Raw genomic sequence first — 25,611 nt, 5'->3', positions numbered from 1 at the left:
CTCATGCACACTTTGGTCTGAGTGGAATAAATGCAATTAAAGCATAAACATGTCTGTGTACTGCACATTTTACTGTGATTATGGTTACTTTAATTATGAGCATAATCACATTAACATAATTACAGTATCCTGTTACATGAGCTCCAGCTTAAACAGCATTGCTTTAATGATATTTTAATGTGTTTTACAAAGCGAGTAATATATATATATTTTTAGAAAATAATGACTTAAATGTCCCTTGTGCAAAACCGCAAAATGACTTCAGAAATGTATGGAATTTAAGGCAACCGCTGGACTGTTATAGTCGAATGGTGTTGCTTTGGTAAAAGAAGCACTGACGATTCTGATGTTTGTTTTTGTTTTGTCACGAAGTCACGAAGTTTTGGAGCGACCCAAGGGTGAGTGAATAATGACCCAATGTTTATTTTTATGCAGTGAGCTATTGCTTTAACTTAAGATGTTTCTAAATTCATGCAGCTCACCACAGTCTTTGCGCACGCACGCACGCTCTCACGCAGGCTTGTTTCTGGGGCGGACTTTAGGACCATGGAGAGATCTCCCACAGCAGCGAGCGCACACAGCGCGTCTTGAAGAGGAAACCCCCACAGGAGCTCTCGCTGCCGGATACCTGAGACATCTCAAATCATCCCTCTGACCGACGAGCGCACGGCGCGCCACGGAATGCGCAGGAGCGACCGACTGTCCGCTGGACGAGGGCGCGCGGTCAAGCCATGGGTCCCCCTTTAGCATCTTTGAGTTCTTAATGCATTATGATGTCCTAAAGTCATAGAGACCCCTGGAAATCCTTTGAATTCTCCTTAAGGCAGCGTCTGTATTGGAATAAACTATCAGCTGGTGAATTTCACGGTTCGGATGGATGATTTGCTCAGATTGCTCATTCATCGTGATGCGCGTTCATTCCGTTTTCAAGTGTCTTATTGACTGACCGCGGATCAATTTTTGGACGTGGGCTGACGGTAAGCTTGCGCTCTGCTTTAGTTACCCATGCGAAGTTTGGAGTGTGTATGTGTGTGTGTTTTTGGAGCGGTTTCATGGTGATGCGGGGGTGGCGAGTGATTTGCTCCGGCTCGTGAAGATGCCTAGCTTTACTCTAATCTTTTTTCAAATTATCGCTATAATGTAACGTGTAGTTTGAGGTTGAAATAATGACACCTCGGTTTCCTTAAGGGAAAGTGAATGCAGTCAGAAATGTGTCTGGAAATTCATTTAAATTCTACTGGCTAAATAGCAAATGTGCTTTCTGAAAGAAGAAGAATGCGCCTTATATTTATCAAAAGGATTTGATTGTATTATGGCACTATCATGACTAGCTATTCAGTGTTCACCCACCTTCATATTTTTATTATTAACACAAGCGCATATTTTTGATAAAAGCTTCAGTTGTTCGAAAGTGAAGTATTTTTCTGTCCTACTTTTACACTTATTTTTCGATATCGATGGTATGGATGTGGTTATTTTGTAGTAGGCTACTGCTGTGTATCACAGTAATAGTCTATACTCTAATAAGAATCTTATTGAGATTAATGAGAATCATAAACAAACTCATAAGTAAAATCCGAATTGAGGGCAGACATGCTTCATTAACGTGAAAATAATTGCAGTGTTGAAACGAATTTATGACTCTACAAATATGCAAAATATGTTATTTATTTTTTAAATTTGACAAAATATTAGTGTATAACATTTACATTTGTTCCTATGGTGTTTGCTCATACCCGAGCAATAATTTCATTTGGGAATAGCATCTCATTGGGAGACGCGGAGTTTTCATACGCGCAAAAAGAAAAAGAGATTTAATCGTGGTTTCATTACTGAGAAGAAATCAAAGGTTTATCATTTTACCCCACTTGTACCTCTGTGGCACACCACTGATATATCTAATCAAATTTTTGGTTTGGTTTGGCGCTAAATATATTTAGAAAACGCAGGGTGATGTGCGGCATCGTTTGAGAGATGGCTTGTTTAAAGGCGGTGTTTGCGGGAGTATTGCACCCTCCTGCGATGGTACGGACAGAACACACGCACACACACATACAAACACACACTCACTCTCTCACACACACTGCAGTGGCGTCTGATCACAGTCTGCAAGAGAGAGAGAAAGAGAGAGTGCGCATGAGAATCTGTGCCGACAGAATCTGGCTGCTATACATATTAGACCTCTGGTGGGCTTTTCACACTTGAAATTGTAAAGCCAGGGTCATTTTTATTCCTGGGTTAACTGAATTCCTGCTGGGTTACCTTGTTAACTGCTTCCCACTGCTCATTCACTATACTGGGTTAGTATTTATTACCGGGTGGGTTACCAGAGTTCACGCTTGTCATTTGGTAACGGAGAGTTACTGCTCTTATTTGCATATTTATAAGGTCAGTTATTGATTGGACAAATACTGCACAGGACCTTTGATGCAAACTTTGCGGTCCTATTTTGTAAAATACCTTCTTTTTACTCAGCTTAACATGTTCGAGTCGGTGTTGAACCTCTTAAACAAAATTCATCGTGAGAGTTTTTGTGCATTAATATTTAAGTAGGCAAGCGATTGTCATACATGTTAATGTTTATGATTGACTGACTTGAACTAAACAACTCAACAGTAGCCTACCACATTATTTGGCTTACAATACTTGAAATTGTTAACCTAGGTTCATTATACTATGCAAAAGTAGGCCTTTTGGGTTATTTCACACTGCACATTTATAAACTATAAGTTAACTTACTTATTTGCATATTTATGAGGTTAGTGACTTTGATTGAACAAATACAGCATTCACCCTGTTTTAACAACTGCTTGTTCTTCAGTGTACTCATTTATACTGTAGATTTGCTCTGGTTTTATGTAGTCGTATGAAACATTAATCAAAAATAAAATTCTTAATATTTTTTTTATTATCACTTGTTAATGTGCCCCATTAAGAAATGTTATACCTTTCAAGCAGTAATGTACTGTACCTGTTTGTAAAATCAAAATCCATGATAGAAATTTATAGTCTCTTAAATGAAAGAATCAATTCTGAAATGCAGAAATGAATCCTCATCGATTGGATTTTTACTTCCGTAACTGCCCAGATCCATGGCAAATTTGCATAATGCCAGCATGTGTGCTGTATTCATTGGCTGCCTGCAAACAACATCTGCTTTGACCCGCCCTCATACACTTTTGTCAACATCATGTCGAGCATTTATTGTTGAGATAAAATGCTTATTCTAGCATGACTCACTGTCACAATAATAATTGAAAGCGCAAAACAAATTTCATCCTTTGCGCAGATGTTTATGATGAGAGAATTCACGAGAATGCAGAATTCAGTCACTGAGCATGTGTGCACACTCAACTAAACTCTGGCACTTTCAGCTGTGACAAATCTGAATGCATTTGATTGGCCATTGTGCTTATAAGCTCAAAGAAATGTGTGTAATTGGTTATTAATCTCTAAACTTGCCACTGAAAAACATCCTGCTGAAGTCAATCTTCTGATCAAGGTTCAGTTGATCAGCTATAGTTCTTCCAGTGTTTCATACTGGACTCAAGCCCAAACTAATGATCTAAAAATGACACCATCATTACTGTCCCACAGAGTATACTGTGATTTTTTTTTTTTTAGAAACAGTGACTTATTTTTTCCTCTTTGAGAAATGAGTTGAGAAATGGGGTCAGTTTTTTTTAATCGTGTATTTTTGTAAACCTAGTGTTTTTGCTGGTTTTTCAAACTGCTTATTTTAAATTAGCAGAATCAACAAAATTCTATGGAGTCAATCTAGGGCCATATATACTTGCAAAATAAAGTTTTGCAAACAAAAAATAAACTATTGAGCAAAAAATTATTAAAAGCAAATCACCAAAAATCGTGATTCGACAATTAATTTTTGAGAACTGAAAATTAATTTTGCTGAAAAAAAATTTGCAAATAAAAATCTAGCAGTGCAAAAATTTTTTTGCAATAAAAAAAAACTATATATATTTTATACTTCTAGGACTTACGGGGCTGTAAGACCACCTCGGTGATACTGTGTCTCCAGGTGATGATGTAGTTTAAATGGAGGCAGGTCCGGGTCTGCCATAAACGCCCAAGTTCCCTTTGACTCCGCCCCCTTGTCAAATCAGGGCCACAAAGTGAAATGCACAGAAAGGTAAAGTGCATATTGAAAACATCATTGCAAACTCACGGTTGACTAAAATCAAATCAAAATAAGCATTGCCATTGACTGGACGGGTTTTGTAAAAGCAATCCTATAAAAAATGTTAACAAATATTATATATGTATATATAATATATATATATATATAATATATATATATATATATATATATATATATATATATATATATATATATATATATATATATATATATATATATATATATTATAAATTTGATATATATATATATATATTATAAATTTGATATATATATATATATTATAAATTTGATATATATATATATATATTATAAATTTGATATATATATATATATATTATAAATTTGATATATATATATATATATTATAAATTTGATATATATATATATTATAAATTTGATATATATATATATTATAAATTTGATATATATATATATATATTATAAATTTGATATATATATATATATATATATATATTATAAATTTGATATATATATATATATTATAAATTTGATATGTATATATATATATATATATATATATATATATATATATATATATATATATATATATATATATATCGTTTTTTTTTTTTCAAATATTTTAGTTTTTTGTGTGTTTTTTTTTGCACTGCTTGATTTTTTTTGCAGTTCTTTTTTGTTTACACATTTTATTTTTATTTCTCAAAACTTTATTTTCCCTTAATTTTCCCTTTTCAGTTTATTTTTGTTAGCATACAAATAAAAACATTTAATTTAGTAATGTTCTACTTAATTTGTTTAAATTCAACTCAAATTAATTGTTTACAACACTTTGTAACCCAGCATTTTTTACTGAGTATGAGAGTTTTAGAAACCTTTAAACGTTCACGAAATTAACACATTTGTGCAGATGCACTACATTCTCACCTCATAGAGACTAAACATGTGCAACATACAAAGCTCATGCATACTTAACAAGCTACCACTCTTCGTTTTTAATTGCTTCAATGTTGCTAAAACAACTCCCTGTAATAACCTAACACTGCATAACTTGTCACTGTATACTGCTTTACTCTTTGCTTGCACCGTGAAAAAAAGCCTGAAGCAGGTCTTTATAACTCAGGGTTAAAAGCCTTGTTAACTTTCCTTTAAAATAAGTGTGAAAGTTGTTTAACCCAGAGTTAAAAGTGGCCTTAACCTAGTTAAGTGTAGCATGAAAAGCCTTTCGGCTGGCCCAGTGTTGCTGTTCCAATCCAAGTTTCATCTGAGCACACGCCCTAGGCATGAGGATTCTGCTCGTCATGGATGCAGATTCATAAACACACTGCCCTCTTTTACAACTTTCCCTCCACAAAAATTCTCAATCAAACATGTACACTTCCTTCGTTTTATGCATGATCAGCGTAAATAACCCAATCATTACTTTAGGTTATTCCCTCAAACGTGTGCCTAGAATACACAGATGAAACGCTGGCGAAAATTGTCTTTGACAGCGCCATTGACTCCTCTTAAAGGAACTGTCACTCAGGTTTGAATGTGGCATGGGGCACAGCCCGGGTTTATTGTGTCAGCGTGTGTGTGTGTGTGTGTATGTGTGTGGCTATAAAGAATGCATCTAGTCCTATTGCCCTGGGTGAGTTTGAAGATGGCCCCACACACACTTCCCTACTTAAGTTTCCGAAGAGATCTGGCTATATTGCATGCCATCACCAGCGGCGTTTGGATGGCCTATTAATAAACAAGGCATGTTCTGTCATGGGGTTTATACTGAATGGCCAGGAGCATCGGTTAGCCACTTGTCGATAAAATCTGCGAGGAAGAATCTGCACGAGAGCCAATATGCGTTCAAATGCACTTTGATGTGATGTGGCCGTTTGACTGTGAGCGGTGCTGAAAGAACAGCTCCCTGTTTCAATGAACTACAACACATCTGTCACAACCTTCTTTGCCTTGATACATCAGCAGGCCACTAAAATGACGAAACCGCTATGACTGATGCACCCGGATCCGTGGGAAGCCAAAAGTCATGTCTCTGGCATTTTGATGAAAGCACGCATGTGTAATTTAAAGCTTGCGTTGCAGAATCCACACTCGGATTGAGCTCCATATTGCAAGCTTCTGAGGCTGTTGCGCTTTTGCATTGCAGAGCCAATCGTTGCCGTTAAATGGCTTAATCTTGGATGAGGTTAGCGGCGGAAGTTTTTGCTTTTCTCTGACTGTATGAAATAGAGTTGTATTGTTTTCCCGGCGAAGAAAACACACTCTTGAGACCCCCCTTCCCGGTTTCTCAGGGACCACTTTACTGGGCACAATATCAATAAGAAGCCTCTCGCTATCTGTGTGTATGTGTACATAATGAGGAGAGTATGCTGTGGGAAAGCCCTCATTATAAAACGGTTTGAGCTCTCAGGCCATTAAAGTCAAGTACGGCGAGTGAGGAAGCGAGTCGAGGATACTCAGGTGGATTGCTAGATGATTGAAACAATAAGCTCATTCTCTATTGTCTTGTCGGTAATGGTTACTATTGGAATCTTTCAGATTGAGGGCTCTTGTCAGCTCATATCTTTGCGATGTTTGTGACATCAGGTCTTTTCTGATTGATTGGATCTCAAAGAATGGTGATCGACCGGTAATATGAGAAAAGAACGCATCGATTTGACTTGGTGAGAAGTTGTCGGTCTTTTGGGGCAGCGAATGGTGGTTTCCTGACCTTGATAACGTGCTTTATGTTTAGAGGTGAGGCGTCACGCATCAGAGGTTTCTCATCCTGTATTTTCATATCTCATGTAGCGAATTTCAATTTGAAGGGCGTACAAACGACACATGGCCGCAAATAAATAAATACAATGAGTTCATTTATTCATATATTTGTGTGCATCGAATATACAAGACGATTCTCATTGATGCATGCACACAAACTCATTTACAGCTGGTTTTCCTGTTGCTGATGAAGTCTGACATGCAATCTTTCCATGTTTTTTTCCTCTCCAGCTCTCTCCCTCTCTATTACTGTCACTTTCTCTCTCCCTTAAGACTGTCAAACTGTCAGAATCCTCGCTGATTCCCTCTGAATAGCACTGAAACCTGCAGTGTGTGAATCCGTATGAGTGTGTGTTTGTATAGACCCAATTTAGTCTCGCATGTAAGTATGATATAAAAGGGCATTTGCAGTACAACTAGAGTTTTTGATTTTTACAGCACTTCCCATGTTGATTTTCAACCTATGATTGTTCATTTGTTGGTTATTGATTGCAGATAGAGATTAAAAGGGAACGCCTGATCTCTGTTTGCAGCTTTAAAATTGCTCAGTTTTATCTATGTGACTTACAGTGGCCGCAATTTGAGAGAAGACTCATTTTTTGCTACTCTTGTGCTATTTAACCTTGACGCGTAAGCTCATGACAAATGCAATGGATTCTAGTGCTGACAACCTTTGATGGAATTGGGAATCTGCCTCAATTTTCAGCCCTCTGCTTGTAAATGAGATGGTGCAGTCATTTACATTGGCAAAAGTGAGTCAGAACCATGTCATCAGATAGAAAAGTACTCCCATAATGACAATCACAGTAATTCTAAAGGCACCTGTCAGGGTGAAGATTTAGAACGAGCTAGGATACTAATTTCCCATAGGAAAAGACACATTTAAACAACATCCTGTACAGTGAGCTTCTGAAGCCTGGGGAAAATACAGTGCAAAACACTCCATTTTATATTGGAATGTCAATTTGAGGGAAAGTTTAATTGAAAAATTAATGACTTGCAGATTGTCTTAGTATTTGGTTTGTCCTCCTTTCGCTATAATGGAAGCAGCATTTGAGCTGGCACGAACTTCACAAGATTTTGTAAAACCTGATAATCAAGGTCTCTTGAATGACTTGAGAACATCTTGTGCTTAAATGCAAGAACATTTTACCTTTTGTACAAGGGAATTCACATGGTCAATTTGACAAATTTGCTCATTAGTGACCTGGTAATACTGCAGAATCTTACCTATTTATTATTCATTCTCAAAAAAAAAAAAAAGCCCAGATTTCCAAAGCGGCCACACTGTGTATTCACTTTTTTTAATGAATCAATTATAGGTCTTAATAATGATAGGCTGTAATTGCTGTTGACTTTTGACCTTTTGAATAAGGCAATTGTATGATTCAGTACGAGAAACCAAATCCATTAAACTCAACCACAGTGTTTATTAAACGCAACCACAGTCTGCTACAAAAAAATAGGTCACATCTTTTAGGTTGTGAAATTCAAGAGTGTCCTCCTCAAACTGAAATTGTTGCAGCATGAGTGAAGGGTATGGTTTGGAGTTGTGTCATCATACTAAGGATTGATTGAAGTGAGGTGTGTTAAAAATTGAACACACTGTTATAGGTCTTTCTGGAATTGGATTGGTTTGGACTCTACAGTATCATTCGCTGAGTAATGACACTTATATTCTGCTAGACATTATTGGACTTTTTGTCTTTGTGAGGTTTTTCTGTTAATGATACCCTAAGTGTTTTCAGAATAATTATTGTGTCTCCTTTTCTCTCTTCAATTTCACTGTATTCACATGAGGAGAATTATATTGTTTTTTTTAAAGAACTTAATGGAATTTTCAATAAAGTCATTCAATCTAAAACATCGTAGATGAAGGAAAATAAAAACTAGACAAGCGAAACGATTGTTAACATACTGTAATAGCATTGAGCATTAGTATTAAATTGGATTGCATATCTCTGATAATTGGCAGGAATTTACAGAGAAAGTTTGAGCTCATATTGAAATCGCTGATGTTACATTCCAGTACCTCAACAAATCAGACCGCTGTTTGAGACGCCATTGAGTGCCTCTTCTGAAACTCAAGAGGGAATACTTGTGAGATTACTGGGGTCTTTTTCAGCTGACAAGCATGAGAAGCAAGAAACTGAAATGGTTTAGCCAACAATGGTATTCTCAACTGTATATTAACCCAAACAGTAAACCAGAATGTATTGATTGAAACTGATAATTAACATACAAATTGCTATGGTCCCATGGCTCACTTCTTAATCAATTGTGCTTGAAAGAAAATTTGAGTTAAAAAAAAACATTGAGTTATTTTTTGACACTTATCTCAGCCCTTTTTGTGATTACAAACCGTCCGAGAAATTAAAACAAAAGCAATTGTGCTGCGTTTATGAAATATCAATCATACTTATTCTTGCACGTTTGTCAAAAGCAGTCGTACATAATTAAACATGGCAATAAAATGTTTAGATAACAGCAGCATCTGTTCCTAAATAAATTAAGCATTTATTTGGTGTCATTGTTATTTAATTCCCAGCTTATCATCACAGCCAGCTCTCACAGAATTTTAGTTTATACAATGCTAACTAATAACCAACACCTTTTCTAGTCAACTGAGTAACAATAAATAAGCATAACACAACTAATGAAAGCATTATATCATTAAAATAGTGTGAATTAAATTATCTATATTTTATAATGCAAAATAAAAAATACTAGTATTTTTAAAAATACTTTAAAAAGCAAACAAACACAACATTTGATTTGATTAATAACTTGTTAGCAAATGTTATTTAATTTGATGGAGATAAAATCCACAAACAACCCAGCAAACAAATTTGTGTTTAATAGAGGTCTACTAGACATCTAAAATAAATAGCTTGGCTAAAACAAGGCTAAACTTGGGCTGTCAGCGAAAATCGAATAGACATCTAAGAATAGGCCAAAACTAGACTAGTCGTCAAATAGACAGATTAGACCGACTTTATACATGTAGTCATTGATTTCTGTTTATTTGATGACTAGTCTAGTTTTGGGCTATTTTTAGACATCTATCAGATTTTCACTGACAGCCCAAATTTAAGCATATTTTAGCCAAGATGGCTATGTTTAGCCGTCTATTAGACATCTTTTAAAAACAAAAAAATGGTTGCTGGGTATGAACAAAGATGAACGAATACTGTGAGAAATGTATTGTTCATTGTTATTTAATGCTAGTTAATGTTAGTGAACCTTCATGTAAAGCCTCATCACGTAATTTGTGTATTTATTATGTGCTAAAATGGCTAAAAATGGCTTGAAGCTTCAAGCTGTATACTTTATTATGGGGTAGATCTATAAGTAACCACTTTCCAGCAAGCTACACATTACTCAGAACACCTTAGCAACCATAGCAACAGAAACAAGGCTGTTCGATGCTGGAGCCAGAATATAAAAATAGTGTTTCTACTTTTCCAGTATCATCTATGCAGCAAACTAATATAAATTCATGTATATGTGTATGTCATTTTTCATGCCGCGGAGGACAGTGTGGTTCTTGCATAAATGGCTCATTTGACTAATTTATCCATTCATGGTGTGCCAGTGGCAGGTTTCCCAGTCATGGAAAACCAGTGAAATTTGTGATTTCCAAAGCCTAAAAAAAGGTCACAGAAGTTGATTAAATCTCAAAAATCATAGAAAGCTTCATAAAGAATTCTTGTGTAGCCAATGCTTTCAAAATCCTATAACGCTTTTCGAGTGTTGGGCAAGCTACTTGAAAAATGTAGTGAGCTAAGCTATTAGCTACTCTACTTAAAATGTAGCTTAACTACACTAAAAGCCACCCTCTGGAAAATGTAGCAAGCTAAGCTAAAAGCTACTTGGCTGAAAGCTACAATTTTCAATTTTAAATCGAAGCAACTTAAATCCAAGTCCTTAGCGATCAATAAAACTGCATGGTGGTGCAGTGGGTAGCACGTTTGCCTCACAGCAAGAAGGTCGCTGGTTCAAGCCTCAGCTGGGTCAGTTGGCATTTCTGTGTGGAGTTTGCATGTTCTCCCTGTGTTTGCGTGGGTTTCCTTCGGGTGCTCTGGTTTCCCCCACAATTCCAAAGACAAGTGGTACAGGTGAATTGGGTAAGCTAAATTGTCCGTAGTGAATGAGTGTGTATGGATGTTTGTGATGGGTTGCAGCTGGAAGGGCATCTGCTGCATAAAATATATGCTGGATAAATTGGCGATTTTCTCAACACATTTCTAAACATAATAGTTTTAATAACTCATTACTAATAACTGATTTATTTTATCTTTGCCATGATGACAGTAAATAATATTTGACTAGATATTTTTCAAGACACTTCTATACAGCTTAAAGTGACATTTAAAGGCTTAACTAGGTTAGGTTAGGGTAATTAGGCAAGTTATTGTATAATGATGGTTTGTTCTGTAGGCAATCGAAAAAAAAAGCTTAAAGGGGCTAATAATTTTGACCTTAAAATGTTTTTTAAAAAATTAAAAACTGCTTTTATTCTAGCTGAAATAAAACAAATAAGACTTTCTCCAGAAGAAAAAACATTATCAGACATACTGTGAAAATTTCCTTGCTCTGTTAAATATCATTTGGGAAATATTTAAAAAAGAACAAAAATCAAAGGGGGGCTAATTATTCTGACTTCAACTGTATATATTTACAACTCTTTATTAATGAATTACACTTCATAATGTAGTATCATTAGACACTATCATGGACTAATAGTAATTACCATAGTATACTTTAGCCTTTACTACATCTTAACATGTACTTCCTGAGATATGGTCACAAGGAAATACCTTTAGAAATAACTTTTCTCTCAGTCATCTTTCCATCAAGCAAATTTCTCGTGTTAGCGGCGTCACAGACCAGGGGTGCATTTCCGAAAATCATCGTTAGACAACTAAGGTCGCAAGTTCCGTCGTTACAAACATAGTTTGTTGAATTTTCCAATTCGCAAACTGCATCGCAAACTTGTATGCTTGTAACTACACCCTCTAGAGCATAGTTCCTGGCTGTGTTCTATTGCCAGTTATCACCTCTATGCCCTATTCATTTAGAACGTTCCAACATTTAAGCTTTAATTTGCTTTCAAAGTATTTTTTCAGTAGAGTTTTTGCAATCTTCATATTGACAATTTTGTTCCCTTCATAGTACACTTTGAAAACATTTATGCCATTTTGAACACAGCCGTGGCTCATGATGAAAGCTATAGGTGACCTATTATTATTTAAAAGTTGATTTTACGTTACGTCTCCAAAGCTTGTGAAAACAAAAATATGTAGCATACATTAATGGTTTTAATTTATAGCAGGTTATTTATTAAGAAATGTGTCTGTAGCCCAGTGTATATGACATGGGCCAAGTGGTTAGAACATTTCTGCAGTGGTTTGAATGTGCCACAGTTGTAAAAGTAGATTTAAAAAAAAATAAAAAATAAATAAACAATATCCTACTTAATAATAATAATAATAATAATAATAATAATAATAATAATAATAATAATAATAATAATAATAATAATAATACCATTTGGGGGAAACACTATTCACTACATCTAAAACGATTTTGGGTAAACACTAGTCACTACATCGTTCATTTCCAAATAATACATCATACTATGATAGTTCAGCCACTAGTTATGTCGTTGTTTGGGAAACGCACCAAAGAGCGAGATGTGGCAGAAATTGTGGCACCAAAAATTTGTTGTTGACCACCGTAAAACAGGTAGAAGAAGAAATTGTCATTCTATGCATCATATGGATTTACTTTTATCGGCTATACACCGGCCTCACAGCTCCATGAATTTCAGTACCGTCACTTATTGATCCGCAGTCTGTAAATGTAGCTTGTGTGGACGCTACTGCGCTACTTGTCTAAAAAAAATAGCTTCGCTACTGAAAAGCTATTTGATTTAGAAAGTAGCAACGCTACCCCCATGCAACTGAGAAATGTAGCAAAGAGCTCACAATTACCAAGAGGCAACACTTAATAGAAGGTTCCATTGCAACAGAAGCGCCCAGCCTTGTGATTCCGCCATTTTGTTGTGAAAGCGGTCGGCCATCCATTGGATCTTATTGCTGTCGCGATGGCAAGCAGCTGCTTTGTTTTTTATTTATTGATTTATTTAAAAAATCGCATTAAAGCTGAAACACAACCCGAAATACAACAATAAAACACTTAGAATCTCAAGACTGGTGATCATCAGCACTTTTAATATTTTACAGACTTGATATATTATATATTTATTCAGACTTTAATATATTTTACTTTTAGGTGAAATTACTTTAAATTACTTTTAATTTAACAGTTTACGCATAATACAAATGAATATTGACATGTTAAATTAAACTAACATGACTTTCAAAATGGGACATTGATCACAGACTGACAGACCATACACTTTTTGTTGTAGTTTTAGCTATATGTTATAGTAGTGTCATTTCCAGTGTTGTCTGTTCAAGAAAGACTAATAAATATTTTATGTAAAAAGCTACTTTCCCCAAAATGATTGAATTCTGACACATAAATTCATCATAAAGGCTACCACAAGTTGTGTGTATATGGATATATATTGTGTGTGTATATATATATGTATATATATATATATATATATATATATATATATATATATATATATATATATAATTTTTTAACTCAATATTTTGATTCATTCTGTCTAACGTTAGTTATCCATGCTGTTGTCCTATTGGAATTTTCCTATTGGCGTCTAGTTGCTGTTTCCCACATAGCAACAGAGTGTCGACTCTTGGGTGATTCTATGCTCTTTGAATGTAGTTAAGCTAGCGACGCTACTGTCTAACACTGCGCTTTTCACGAACAAGTCGAATCAGCAGTGTTTTTTTCATCCAGTGAGAAACAACCGGAATAGTCAGTAGAAGTGAGAGCCCTGCAGACATATAAACCTTTCATCATGGAAAGTCATGTCAGTCGTAATTTCAATTGAAAACCTTAAGTTTCTATAGCGTAGCTCTTTTCTTCTCTCGCATTGCTATCCATTTTCTTCGCTGGCCCTTTGACCGCCTATTATCTTGTCTTTTTTTTTTTTTTTCTTTTTTTTTTTGACTCCTGACTGAGAATGAGTGTGTCTGGTGAGGGGATTAGCGGTGCTGTGTCTGGAGGTGGTGTAGGAGAGCAGTAATACTCAATAATTAATCACCATCAGCAGCGCAGAGCATGGAAGAGTACTCAGGGGTCCCTTGTTAGCCGGGGCCGATCACTGAAGTGTGAACAGTCTGCAAGCCGCTTAAAACACATACACACACACACACATACACACACCTGATCAATATTCTGAATTTCAATTGACGTTAAGGCCATGGCGGGACTGTTACATGTGTGTTCTCTGACTTTTTCATGATGGTGATGTATTGTCAGGCCAAAGCACCTGTAGTCAAGGTTGCATGTGTGCACTAACAAGTCAATGTCATGAAAAAAACAAATCTTTCAGGAGTCTATATTTGAGTCTGTATTTATTGTTTCTCATTTCCTGCTTTTGCACACACACACACACACACACACACAAACACTTGCGCACACACACTTGCACACACACTTTATGCCCCCGAGCGTGTTCGACTTCTACTCTGATATTTGGCTGGCATGAGAAAGCTGGAACTGCCACAATAAATAATGGAGTCCGCAAAGACCGGCGTGCTCTTTATCTTTTTTCCCTCCATTATTTCCAAACAGAGTACAGGAACACAAATCTGCGCATACATGCACGTTTATTTGTGAACTGTCATATGTGTAATGTGTGCATACAGATGGAGCTCAGGTTGTCCTTGAATCATTCGTTCTGCTGTCTCTTAAGTGTGTGTGGTGTGTGTGTGTGTTTAACGGTGTGTGTATCTGTGTTCATAACGCAGCACTCTTCCTCCAGGGGCACTGTTATATTTACCGCATGGTAAATGTGTTGACTGTCAGGCCTGGAGATGTGGAGAGTTTAAATTGGATTAAATCATAAAATCAGCACATCAATCATTCACAGCTGTGCCGCCACCACACGCCTGTCCGTGTGCATGTGTGTGAGCCACCGCGTTCATGTGTGTGTGTGTGGTTATTAGCTCCAGTGAGAAATGAGGAAGACCTTCTGTGTTCGCCTCTAACTGGATGGTGATTGAATTGCCAATTGTGAGTGGGAAAAAAAGACGGATTTGATCTTAAAAGTGTTCAGTCTAGCGGATGATTAGGTGACTGTGTGATTAACAGGTGACCGTATGATTGCTGTGATTAGTGTTATTTGCCAAGTCAAGCATCTCTTGTACTTTTTAAAAAAGCCTTAAGGCTTCCAATATGTCTCATCCCACACTGTTTGTTTGTACTAACTTGAATCATGCGGCTTGAGAATATCCAAGCTTAAGCAAATGAGTGTGTAAGAGTCATATAGAAGAGATTGACACAATTGCTAACAAAATTGCTAATTAAGCAAATTAATTTGTTAATTTTTAAAAATTATTTTCCTTTATTTTCAAGCAAGATTTTTTAAATCTTGTTTAAAATCTTTACATAAGTAATTGGATCAATACCATAGACAAATACAACACAAATACGGTGTTGTTAAGTGTGACGTCACACGAAGCAGCTTTCGGGTCCAAGCGCTCTATCAAACTGTATAGGAAGACTTGATAAATGGTAATAATAAACATTTATAAAGAGATGTAATACTTATGAAAATCACGATTGCAATATATATATTGCAATCATATATATATATATATATATATATTGCAATCATGACTTTCATAAGTATTACATCTCTTTGTAAATGTTTATTATTACCATATATATATATATATATATATATATATATATTCAGACTTTAATATATTTTAACGATACTTGTTTTCTTGAAACGGTCACTTTTAGGTGAAATTACTTTAAATTACTTTAATTTAATAGTTTACGCACTGGCATAATACAAATGAATATTGACATGTTAAATTAAACTAACATGACTTTCAAAATGGGACATTGATCACAGACTGACAGACCATACACTTTTTGTTGTAGTTTTAGCTATATGTTATAGTAGGATTGTTTCCAGTGTTTCCATCTCCATGCCTAGTATCTGATGGCCAGAAAGTGATAATTTTTTTTATAAATTGTTAAAATATTGATGTCTCTGATGCAGCAAGTCCACAGTCTGTTGTGTACACCATGATTTTTATATAAAATTCACTTTAATGAGTGATCTGACTAAAATGTGGTCATAAACGAATATTTTCTCAATTTAAATAAGTAGTGTCTTAGACCCAAAAACAATATTTCATACGTCACCGATACGTCACGACTTAACAAGTGAATAGATTAGTTACTTCAACTCTGAAAACTGTACTGACACAGTTTCAATTTACTAGAACTTCTATGTTAAGCTGCTTTAACACAATCTACATTGTAAAAGCACTATAGAAATAAACATGAATTGAATTTGTGTTCACACCACAGGTACTGGGAATGATTTTATTTATAGTAGCATCATTTGGAGGAACTAAAAGCACTTTTCCAGTGTATGGTATGACGTGGTTTGCTTCAGTACTTTTGGGGGCTTTACCACTGCATTCTGTGCCTAGTATCTGTTTTGTTTTTCTGTTTGTTTTCTCTCCTCAGGTGAGGTTTCAGGCTAGCTGTACCAAAATATAATGCACACATTGCTGATCAGTGATTGGTCCAAGTAAATAACCAGTACCAGCATTTCTACCAGCACCATTGTATTTGTAACCCAAGACACCAAACTTAATACTTAAATAGTCAACAACATCCACTGCTCTATTATTGGTCCACAAAACTAAATTGTTTTATATACCACCATCACCACCAGCCTCACAAAAAAAAAAACATCCTGGAATTAAATACTCAAAAATCAAAAAGGCGGCAACACCAAAGCTCCAAAAATGCCAATTTATTAAATTTAAAAGGCTGATACAAAGCATGTACTGTCTCAAGACACCGGCTCTTCATCAGTGTTCATCACAATATGTTCTTCTTTTTTATACATTCATTCATTCATTCATTCATTTTCTTTTCAGCTTAGTCCCTTTATTAATCTGAGGTCGCCACAGCAGAATGAGCTGCCAACATATCCAGCATATGCTTTACGCAATGGATGCCCTTCCAGCTGCAACCCATACACTCATTCACATACATACATTACGGTCAATTTTAGCACACCCAGTTCACCTATACCATGTCTTTGGACTTGTAGGGGAAAACCGGAGCAGCCAGAGGAAACCCACACCAACATGAGGAGAACATGCAAACTCCATACAGAAATGCCAACTGACCCAGCTGAGGCTCAAACAAGCGACCTTCTTGTTGTGAGGCAATCGTGCTGCCCACTGCGCAACCGCGTCGCACCTTTTTTTATACACTTCCGGCTTTTAAATAAAAAAGAACAACATATTGTGATGAACTCTGATGAAAAGCCGGTGTGCTCAAATCATTACATGCCTTGTATAAGTCTTTTTAATTAAATAAATTGGCATTTTTGGAGCTTTGGTGTTGCTGCCTTTTTGAATATATATACTTTTGCACTTTTTACTGTTTGGCTGAACACCCATTTAAAGGGATGTGTGTGCTTTTGTGCGTTTTTACATCTTGGAATTAAAACATTTTTCAGGAAGTCACAGCATTAGAGTTTCCACAACTATAGTGACAATGCCACCATTTTGTTTGAAAATGCAAACTGAACAGAGCACAACTGAACTGAAGCGAGCCATGCCATGTCAAACCATATCATGCAGTGGAAAAATGAGCTCCTACTTCAGATTATAGGGTATAATCCAGCAAACAAAAACTACAGTGAGTGTTACAAGGCATATACATTCAGATGACTAATATTAGCAACATTTACACCTTTGCCTGTGCATTGTTCTTTTTTCTCAGCCTGGAAGATACAGTATGTGGCAATACAAGTGGTCATTTGCCATTTAGTCTTCCTTTTTACAGTTAAATTACAAAACTGATGCAACCTGGAAAATGGCATGGAGGAAAATTAGTTCTTGGTGAACCAGGCCTTGTGGCTAGTGATCATGATTGAGTTCCTGTAACTACCCGGTGCCCCGGTGCTTTTATTATTAGTGTTTGTTTTTGTTGGCTGCTATACACAAACCTTCCACCTCACTGAAACGATTATATTTGGTCAGTGAATATTCGATCAAGTTAAATGTGCATTCAAGCATGTATGTCAGCCTCTATAGCATGAATATCTACTGTATAGTATGTGTAATAGACTTCAACGTATGATTTTGCTAAACTAACACAACACAGCAAGATAAAAGCATTAGCTAACATGCCATTAAAGTTACCTTAGTTTTAGAACCTGTAATATTGAATAAAAACATACAACAGTGCAAACCACCACATAAAAGTTGTGCCACTACTTCTGGAATTAAAATCTTGGCCGTTTTGAGCAAGGCAGTGTTGTGGCATCTTGGAAAACCTCATTGATTTTTACAGTGAGTGACAACACCTTGACTGTTCCAAGATAGGAGAGACATCAATGTGTCTGGAGTGGTCGAATGTGGCATTTATGCTACACATAACTTTGAACACATTAGCAACTGCATGACAACACTATGGCACCCACCCATAACAGCCTAGCATTGTTGATGGACGTTTTGCATGGAAAAGCACACAAAAAGAAGAATGAAGTTCATCACACTGATGTTAAAGTAAGTTATTATAACACATATATCTGGAAGCAATTCATAATTTAATGTTTTGGGGAAGTGGTGGCTAATAATAGGAATTTGAAGGCTCTTATTCTGACATTTTTGTGCAGTCTTAAAAAGTTTATGCCAGTCATGCTTGGGAATGTACCTTTGTGCTTTTTTATTCAATGTTTTGCGAATTGACATCATGTAAAATATTTTCCAGTGAGATAGGGTCAGCCATATTTGGTTTCATGTAGAACTTGAAAGGAATAGCTTATCATAGGCTCGTTCTTCTGTGAGACCAAGCTTTTTTGACTTTGTACTGGTTGCCTTTTTATTATTATAAAAATAATTATTATAAGTAAAGCAGGTGTCAGTGTTTTAGTATCCGTGTAGTTTTTATGTTAAAATACACTCAGCTGCTTGTTCAAACTACAAAATGAGCTGAATCAACACAATTCTTGAGTGTTTCCAGGGACAACTTAAATGCTTTATGTTCAATCCACTTAAATTTTAAAAAATAATTAAGTTAACTTAATCGATTTTGTGTTGGGACAAGATGAAGGTATTGTGTGGAACCCTGCATTATTTTATTAATTTTCATTATAGTTTATAGTTTTACTATAAGACACTATATATAGTTTTGTTTACTTACAGTGTTTTTGTAGCTTTCATTCACGTTCATCAGTTATCATAGCCCAAATTAAACTAAGTGAAATTGTATTAAACTAACCAAGATGTTTTATTTGACTTATTACAATAATCCTGCATAAAACACAACAAAAGTCTAATTTTGGGGCATAAATGTGTAAAATATGGCATAAAAAGTAGGACTGCACAATATATTGTTTCAGCATTGTGATCATTCGCAATAGTCACATCATGACTATACGCAATGTTGGGTCTGGATTATAATTAATCATTTGGCAATTGTTTTTTGAGGCCTGTGACTGTGTGAGGGTTTTTAAAAACATTCATAGATAAGAAAATGTTCAGTTTGTAACTTTAAAAAATTAAGAATGATTAATTTTATTGAATTGTTTATGAAACAAAGACTATGCAGTATTATTTTACATTTGATCATTCAATTACTGTATATCTAAATACTGTTTGACTCTTCGGAACACAATAAAACACTGTTTATTTTTCTTTATTGAATTTATTTATGCTTGTAGATTGTTTAGTATAATTAAATTATAAATTCTTTCCAAACAGTTATTTAAGTCATCTAGTGAAATTGTATCCATATCGCAATATATAAAATGAAAAAATACCGCAATGTTACATTTTTTCTATGTCATGCAGCCCTAATAAAAAGTAGCCAGCAGGCTATGCTGAATCAAAACCATAAAGTAATTTTGTGAAGAACAGAATGAAACATAAGTTCACCCATTGATCTTTTTCTCCCTCATGTGAGCAGTTAACTGTCATTATTGATTAATTATGAACCATACCCGTCAAATTTGTGAACAGATCATTCGGGATCAATTGGTTCATTGAAAAGAACGGCTCATTCTCAATTTAGCTACTGCTACTTCTCTCCTCTCTGGCAAATGTCAAGATTTTCAATGAATAATTGCGTAAATGAGTCTGTTTCAGGACTTTCTAATAAAATGTGTCTCATAGAGGAGGGGAAAAAATAGTAATTTGGGTCTTAGTAAATAATGACCAAATTTTACATGTTGGGTGAACTATCCCTTTAATTAAAGCAGTAATGAGTGATGTCATTCACATTAAGTGGTGGCTGTGAAAATGTGAATTCTTTATATTCTACCTTTTTTTCTTCTCTCTTCCTCTCTCTCTCTCCTCTCTCAGAACCCTGAGATTATGTGTGGGAGAGGGATGATAAGCCCTTTAAAGAGATCACAAGAGCACACTCTCTCTCTTTCGCCCCTTTGCCTTTTTAACACACACACACAAACACTCCCACACACACACATACACATACACACAAAATAAAGTCTATTAACCTCTCAAATGCTACTGTTCCTTATGGGATTTAGGCCTTCTAGTGTCTGAATTTGGCATGCGATTCATCATCAGTGGAATGTTATTGTAAGATAATTACGGATGAAGAGGAAGGGTTTGCACAAACTTATTAAGTTTACATTAATTATTTGAAGAAGAAGAAAAAAAAGGAAGCAGGAAATATAGGTGTTATTTGATTAGATTTAACAAGTCTTGCAGGGGATTCCAAGAATATAGTATAGCTGCAGGGAGTAATTTAGAGGTCTGCGCTAAAGTGACAGAAGCAGTGCATCATGGGGGAGTCATGTGACAGGCCTGTGGAATGAATTATGAACCTGACATGATTTTAAGGTGCTTTATCAGTTGGAGACCTCAAATGAAACTGTAAATAGAGGCGATTGGGGGTGGAATGACGTACAGTAAACACTGTAAAAAATATGTTAATTAACAGTTTCCGTATTTTGTGATTCACAAGTGTTTTCCAATTATTTACAGTTGTGAATTGCATTATGGGAGCTTAATCTTGGCTCTGTTGGCTTTTGTTGTCGAAAATATAGCTCTACAGTTTAACAGAGTAACTTTTATTGACATTTTAGTAGCTTGAAAGAATATAATGTATAAGAAATGGTATATAGAGAAATAAGTCTGTAAAATAACAGAAAAAACACTGGCAGTTTATTACAAAGATTTTGTAGCGTACAATACAACACCAATTCAGACAAGATAGCACTTTAAAGATCCCGTGAAGTGCTTTGAAATATGCATTTTTATTTGATGTTTGGCATAATCTCAAAGACAAAGAGTAGCCCCTCCTCTTTTTAAAAAACAGCCAATAGCGTTTTGTTTTATCACTGCTCTCACAGTAGCTATGTTTCCATCCATAGATGCAAATTAAATTTATCCGCAAAATTGGAATATCACATATAAGATATGCAAATAAAGCAGCGTTTCCATCCGATGAGTAAAAGAGAACAAAATTGTCACTTCCTGAATAACTGGCGCCAAATATCAAAAATAAAAATGGAATTTGCTGTGGTACGAGAAGCTGCGTGAGTCTTTTCTTTATTTAATAAATGACTTGCGCTCCAGAACGACACGCAATGAATGCGTGGTGGTGTTTGAAGGCATTTGAAGGCGCACAGACTGGAGGTAATTAATAATATAACATTAATACTTAAATGATGAAGGCGTTTTAGAATGACCAAAACAACATTTCTGATGTTTTACAGTGTGCTCAGCCTGCTGGTTTGTCCATTCACACACATTTTTACCATCACATGATCTATTATAACAAAATCAAATGACTTTTTTAATGTGGATACTGTAATTTGTTCAGTAAAAGTGTTTTCATCGTGGTTTATGTGCATCTTTTCATATTGAATAAAAAGTTTATCCTACTAAGCTATGCGCATACATTTTTTATGCGCATTTTCAAAATTGATGTGTCTCTTGCTGTTTCCATCAATCAATTTTTTATTAATGGGTGAATGGAAACATAGCTACTGAGAGTGATTGAGCTCAAGTGCATCAAATGAAAAGCAAATGAGTAGCATCTTAAAGGGGGCGGGCCATGTCAGATAATAGAGAACATTTGATTGGTCAAGATTTGATGAGAAACTGAAGTATGAGGTGACGTGACTAAAACTGTTGATCCATTTACAGTAGGTGGAACTGACAAACTGCAAGCTTTACATGTTTATATCAGTTTTATATCTTCTAAACGTGAATTTTGCCACTGTTTTGGAGCACATATCTAATACACATCCTAAAAACAAATAATACTAATACTACCATCTAAAAAACTTAATTTTAAATTTCATGGGGTCTTAAAACTATTAAAATGTTAACAAAAGTCACTTTTTTTAACTTTTTCAAGGATAAATTTCCCATAATGCAATTCAAAGCATAAATAAACTTGGAAGAACCAAAACTAAAAACATGAATCACAAAATAAGGACAACTGCTAATTTATGGATATGTCTTACAGCATAGCATGTATGTAATGTATTTAACTAATTACACACTGTAGAATTTTTAAAGATTTTAATGGAATATGCTGAATTTAAAAAAAAAAAACAATACAGTATATTTTCTTCCCTATTTTGTGTTTCACAGCTTTGAATTGCACTATTGATTGACTTCATTCTCTATATTTTGGTGTTAAAATATTAAACAAAGTGACTATAATTGACAATTTAAGAAGTTTGAAGTGATATCATTACTGGATAGGTCATGTAAATAACTGTAAACTTGGTAATGAGCTGACAGTGGTCTAACAAGTAGAATATCTTTGTGATCGCAAAATATGGGAACTGGAAACGAATATTTTTCTTAATTCATAAATTCTCACTCGGCTTAGTATCTTTTTTAGAGTTTGCCACAGTGTATTGAACCACCAACTATTCCAGCATATGTTTTATTCAGCGGATGCCCTTCCAGCTGCAACCCAGTATTGGGAAACACCCATGCACGCCCATCACACACAATTTAGCTTCATATTACTCTATACTCCAGATTAAAACATTACACTGGTAGCAAAATCTAATGGGTAGCATATTGTGTCATGAAAATGTGCTACCTACTTTTTGAATGGGAGGCAAATCGTCAGCAAATCACGGGAACACACCAGAGGAAACCCACATGAACACAGGGAGAACATACAAACACCACACAGAAATGCCAACTGACCCAGCTGGGACTCGAACAAGCGACCTTCTTGTTGTGAGGCAACAGTGCTAACCACTGAGCCACCTTGCCACCCTATTTTTCATAATGTGTGGGACTATTTATACAATAATAATTACAGAAAGTCAAAAGGGTGTTTAAAATGGTCAACTCTTTTCCTTTGAGTAAATCCATGCACCAGACTCTTTTGTTCCTCTTTGTTAATGAATATTTCAGACAAATTTTGGATCAGTAGCCTTGCACATAGTGTTCCTCTGTGATCGTTCCCATCATTTGTTCCTGCACTTTAAAGAGAGATGAATACACAAAATCATTACTGCATATCTCGTTTTATATTTATGACCTCTTTGTTAACCAATTTAATTAGCTCTCTTAAAATGTTACACAGACAGATTTTGTATTAACAGTCATGTGTCTGTTAAAAACAACTGAGCTTTTTAAATACTCATGAAAGGAGATATAAAGGGAGAAAAAAAGTGCTTATTCTGTTGGAAATGGTTCGGGTTTCCCTTAAAAAACAGGCTTCTATAACCTCTCAGATGTGTGAGTTATGTGGACGTTGTGCACAGACAGCAAACAGAGATTAAAATGGATTTCAAATATGAACACAGAACTCAGGTGATTGAGTGGCTTCGAGGGAAGGCACAGAAATCAGATAAAATATGAAGAAGTCATACTTTAATATGATTTGACCAAGAAAGAAGCGCTTAAAGATTGCATCTCTTTGAGCTTTGTCTCGCACATATGCATATATATGGAGGAAGAAAGAAGGATGTATGATTTTCTGAGAAATTAAACGTTGCAGATTGTACAAATTACTGCTGGAAATAGATGGAGAGCAGGAAGTTAATTACAAAAACACAGAAACGTACATATCTGAGAACCATTTGTCATTTTCACTACATATGCGTAGATAATGAAATGATATGTGTAATGAACATAAAGAAATATTATGCTGTAATATATTCAGATTTTTAATTATAATATTGCATTATTCATATTGAATTACACTATTCATATATATTCATGAAATATTTATTGCATGTTGTAATACAATAGTAATGTATGCCTATATGTCAAATAGTCAGAGGGATCAGTTGGAAGGAAAATACTTTGATTATGGCCAACTGTAAATTAAATCGGATAACTGTTTAAAATTCAAGTGCTTAAAGGGAATAGTTCACAAAAAAAATAAAAAATAAATTAACGAAGTGTATTTACTTGGCCTCAGGCCATCCAAGTGTTTTTTTCATCAGATAAAACATTTAACACAAATTTTTCACTTTGGATGAACTATCCTTCTAATGTTTTTCCCTCCATGTGATAAATACAAAAACTGTATTTAATATCAGTGTTTTGTTTTTAACGGTACTTAAGACATTTTAGAAATTCCAGTATTTTGACAGCAGTTGAGCACTATGATCAACTACTCGTTTTGATTCAGCTACTCACTCTCAGAAATTAAAGGACAAAAGCTGTCACTAGGGCGGTACCTTTTTTTTTTTTTAAAGGAACACTTTTATACCAATTTGGGGTGCGTTTCCCAAACACTGACATAACTTGTGGCTGAACTATCATAGTACCATACATCGTTTGGGAAAAGTGTGATGTTGTGATGAGTGTTTCCCAATACCGTAGCTGCTTTATCGCAGATCCATCATTTAATCCACATTAGTTTTAACATTTAATGTCCATAATGATGCTCTTAACAGGGTGGAGTAACAACTTCTGTAGAGAATTTTTTTTTCCAAATTATATGGTTTTACACACACACGCATTTAAAAAAAAAATCCAATGTTAGTTTTGGTAAAAACATGCACTCGCTTTCCATATTTAAAATATATGTAAATGGAACAAATAGGGCCTATGTTTCCTTTACAAATATTATTGAGCATATGCCATATTCTATTCTAAAACATAAAAACCACTTATCTAACACTCTAATCTCATATATAAATCATATGAATTATTAATTTTGTAATTCATACACTGATGGTCATAATTTACAGTAGGGCATTTATTAAGAAAAGAAAAAAACCTACTTAATAAAAAAAATTATAATAATTATTAGTATTTATTTATTATTATTGTTGTTATTATTAGGTAAGATATTGTTTATTTATTTTTTTAAAGTCTACTTTTACAATTTGACACATTCAATCCACTGCAGAAATATTTTAACCATGTCATATAGGCTTACAGTACAGACACATTTCTTTATAAATAACCTACTATAAATTACAATCATTAACATTTAATATTTCACAAGCTTTGGAGACTTAATATAAATTCCTCTTTTAAATAATACGTCACCTATAGCTTTCGTTATGAGCCACGGCTGTGTTCAAACTGGCATAAATGTTT

General features: G+C 34.9%; 1 protein-coding gene across 2 annotated transcripts in view; it reads left to right on the top strand.

The window, feature by feature from the left end:
- Window positions 1-633: 633 nt before the first annotated feature.
- The window catches only part of il1rapl1a (interleukin 1 receptor accessory protein-like 1a), a 155,845-nt gene continuing 130,867 nt past the window's right edge, over window positions 634-25,611 (top strand). For both annotated transcript variants that reach the window (XM_056465742.1, XM_056465741.1), the window contains exon 1: window positions 634-977. The gene's annotated coding sequence lies outside the window, so the exon portion shown is untranslated. The remainder of the gene's footprint in view (window positions 978-25,611) is intronic.

Source organism: Danio aesculapii, chromosome 9 (genome assembly GCF_903798145.1).
Source record: "Danio aesculapii chromosome 9, fDanAes4.1, whole genome shotgun sequence".
Taxonomy (NCBI): domain Eukaryota; kingdom Metazoa; phylum Chordata; class Actinopteri; order Cypriniformes; family Danionidae; genus Danio; species Danio aesculapii.
Note: the sequence above shows the minus strand (reverse complement) of the source record. Positions and strands in the feature narration are given on the sequence as shown.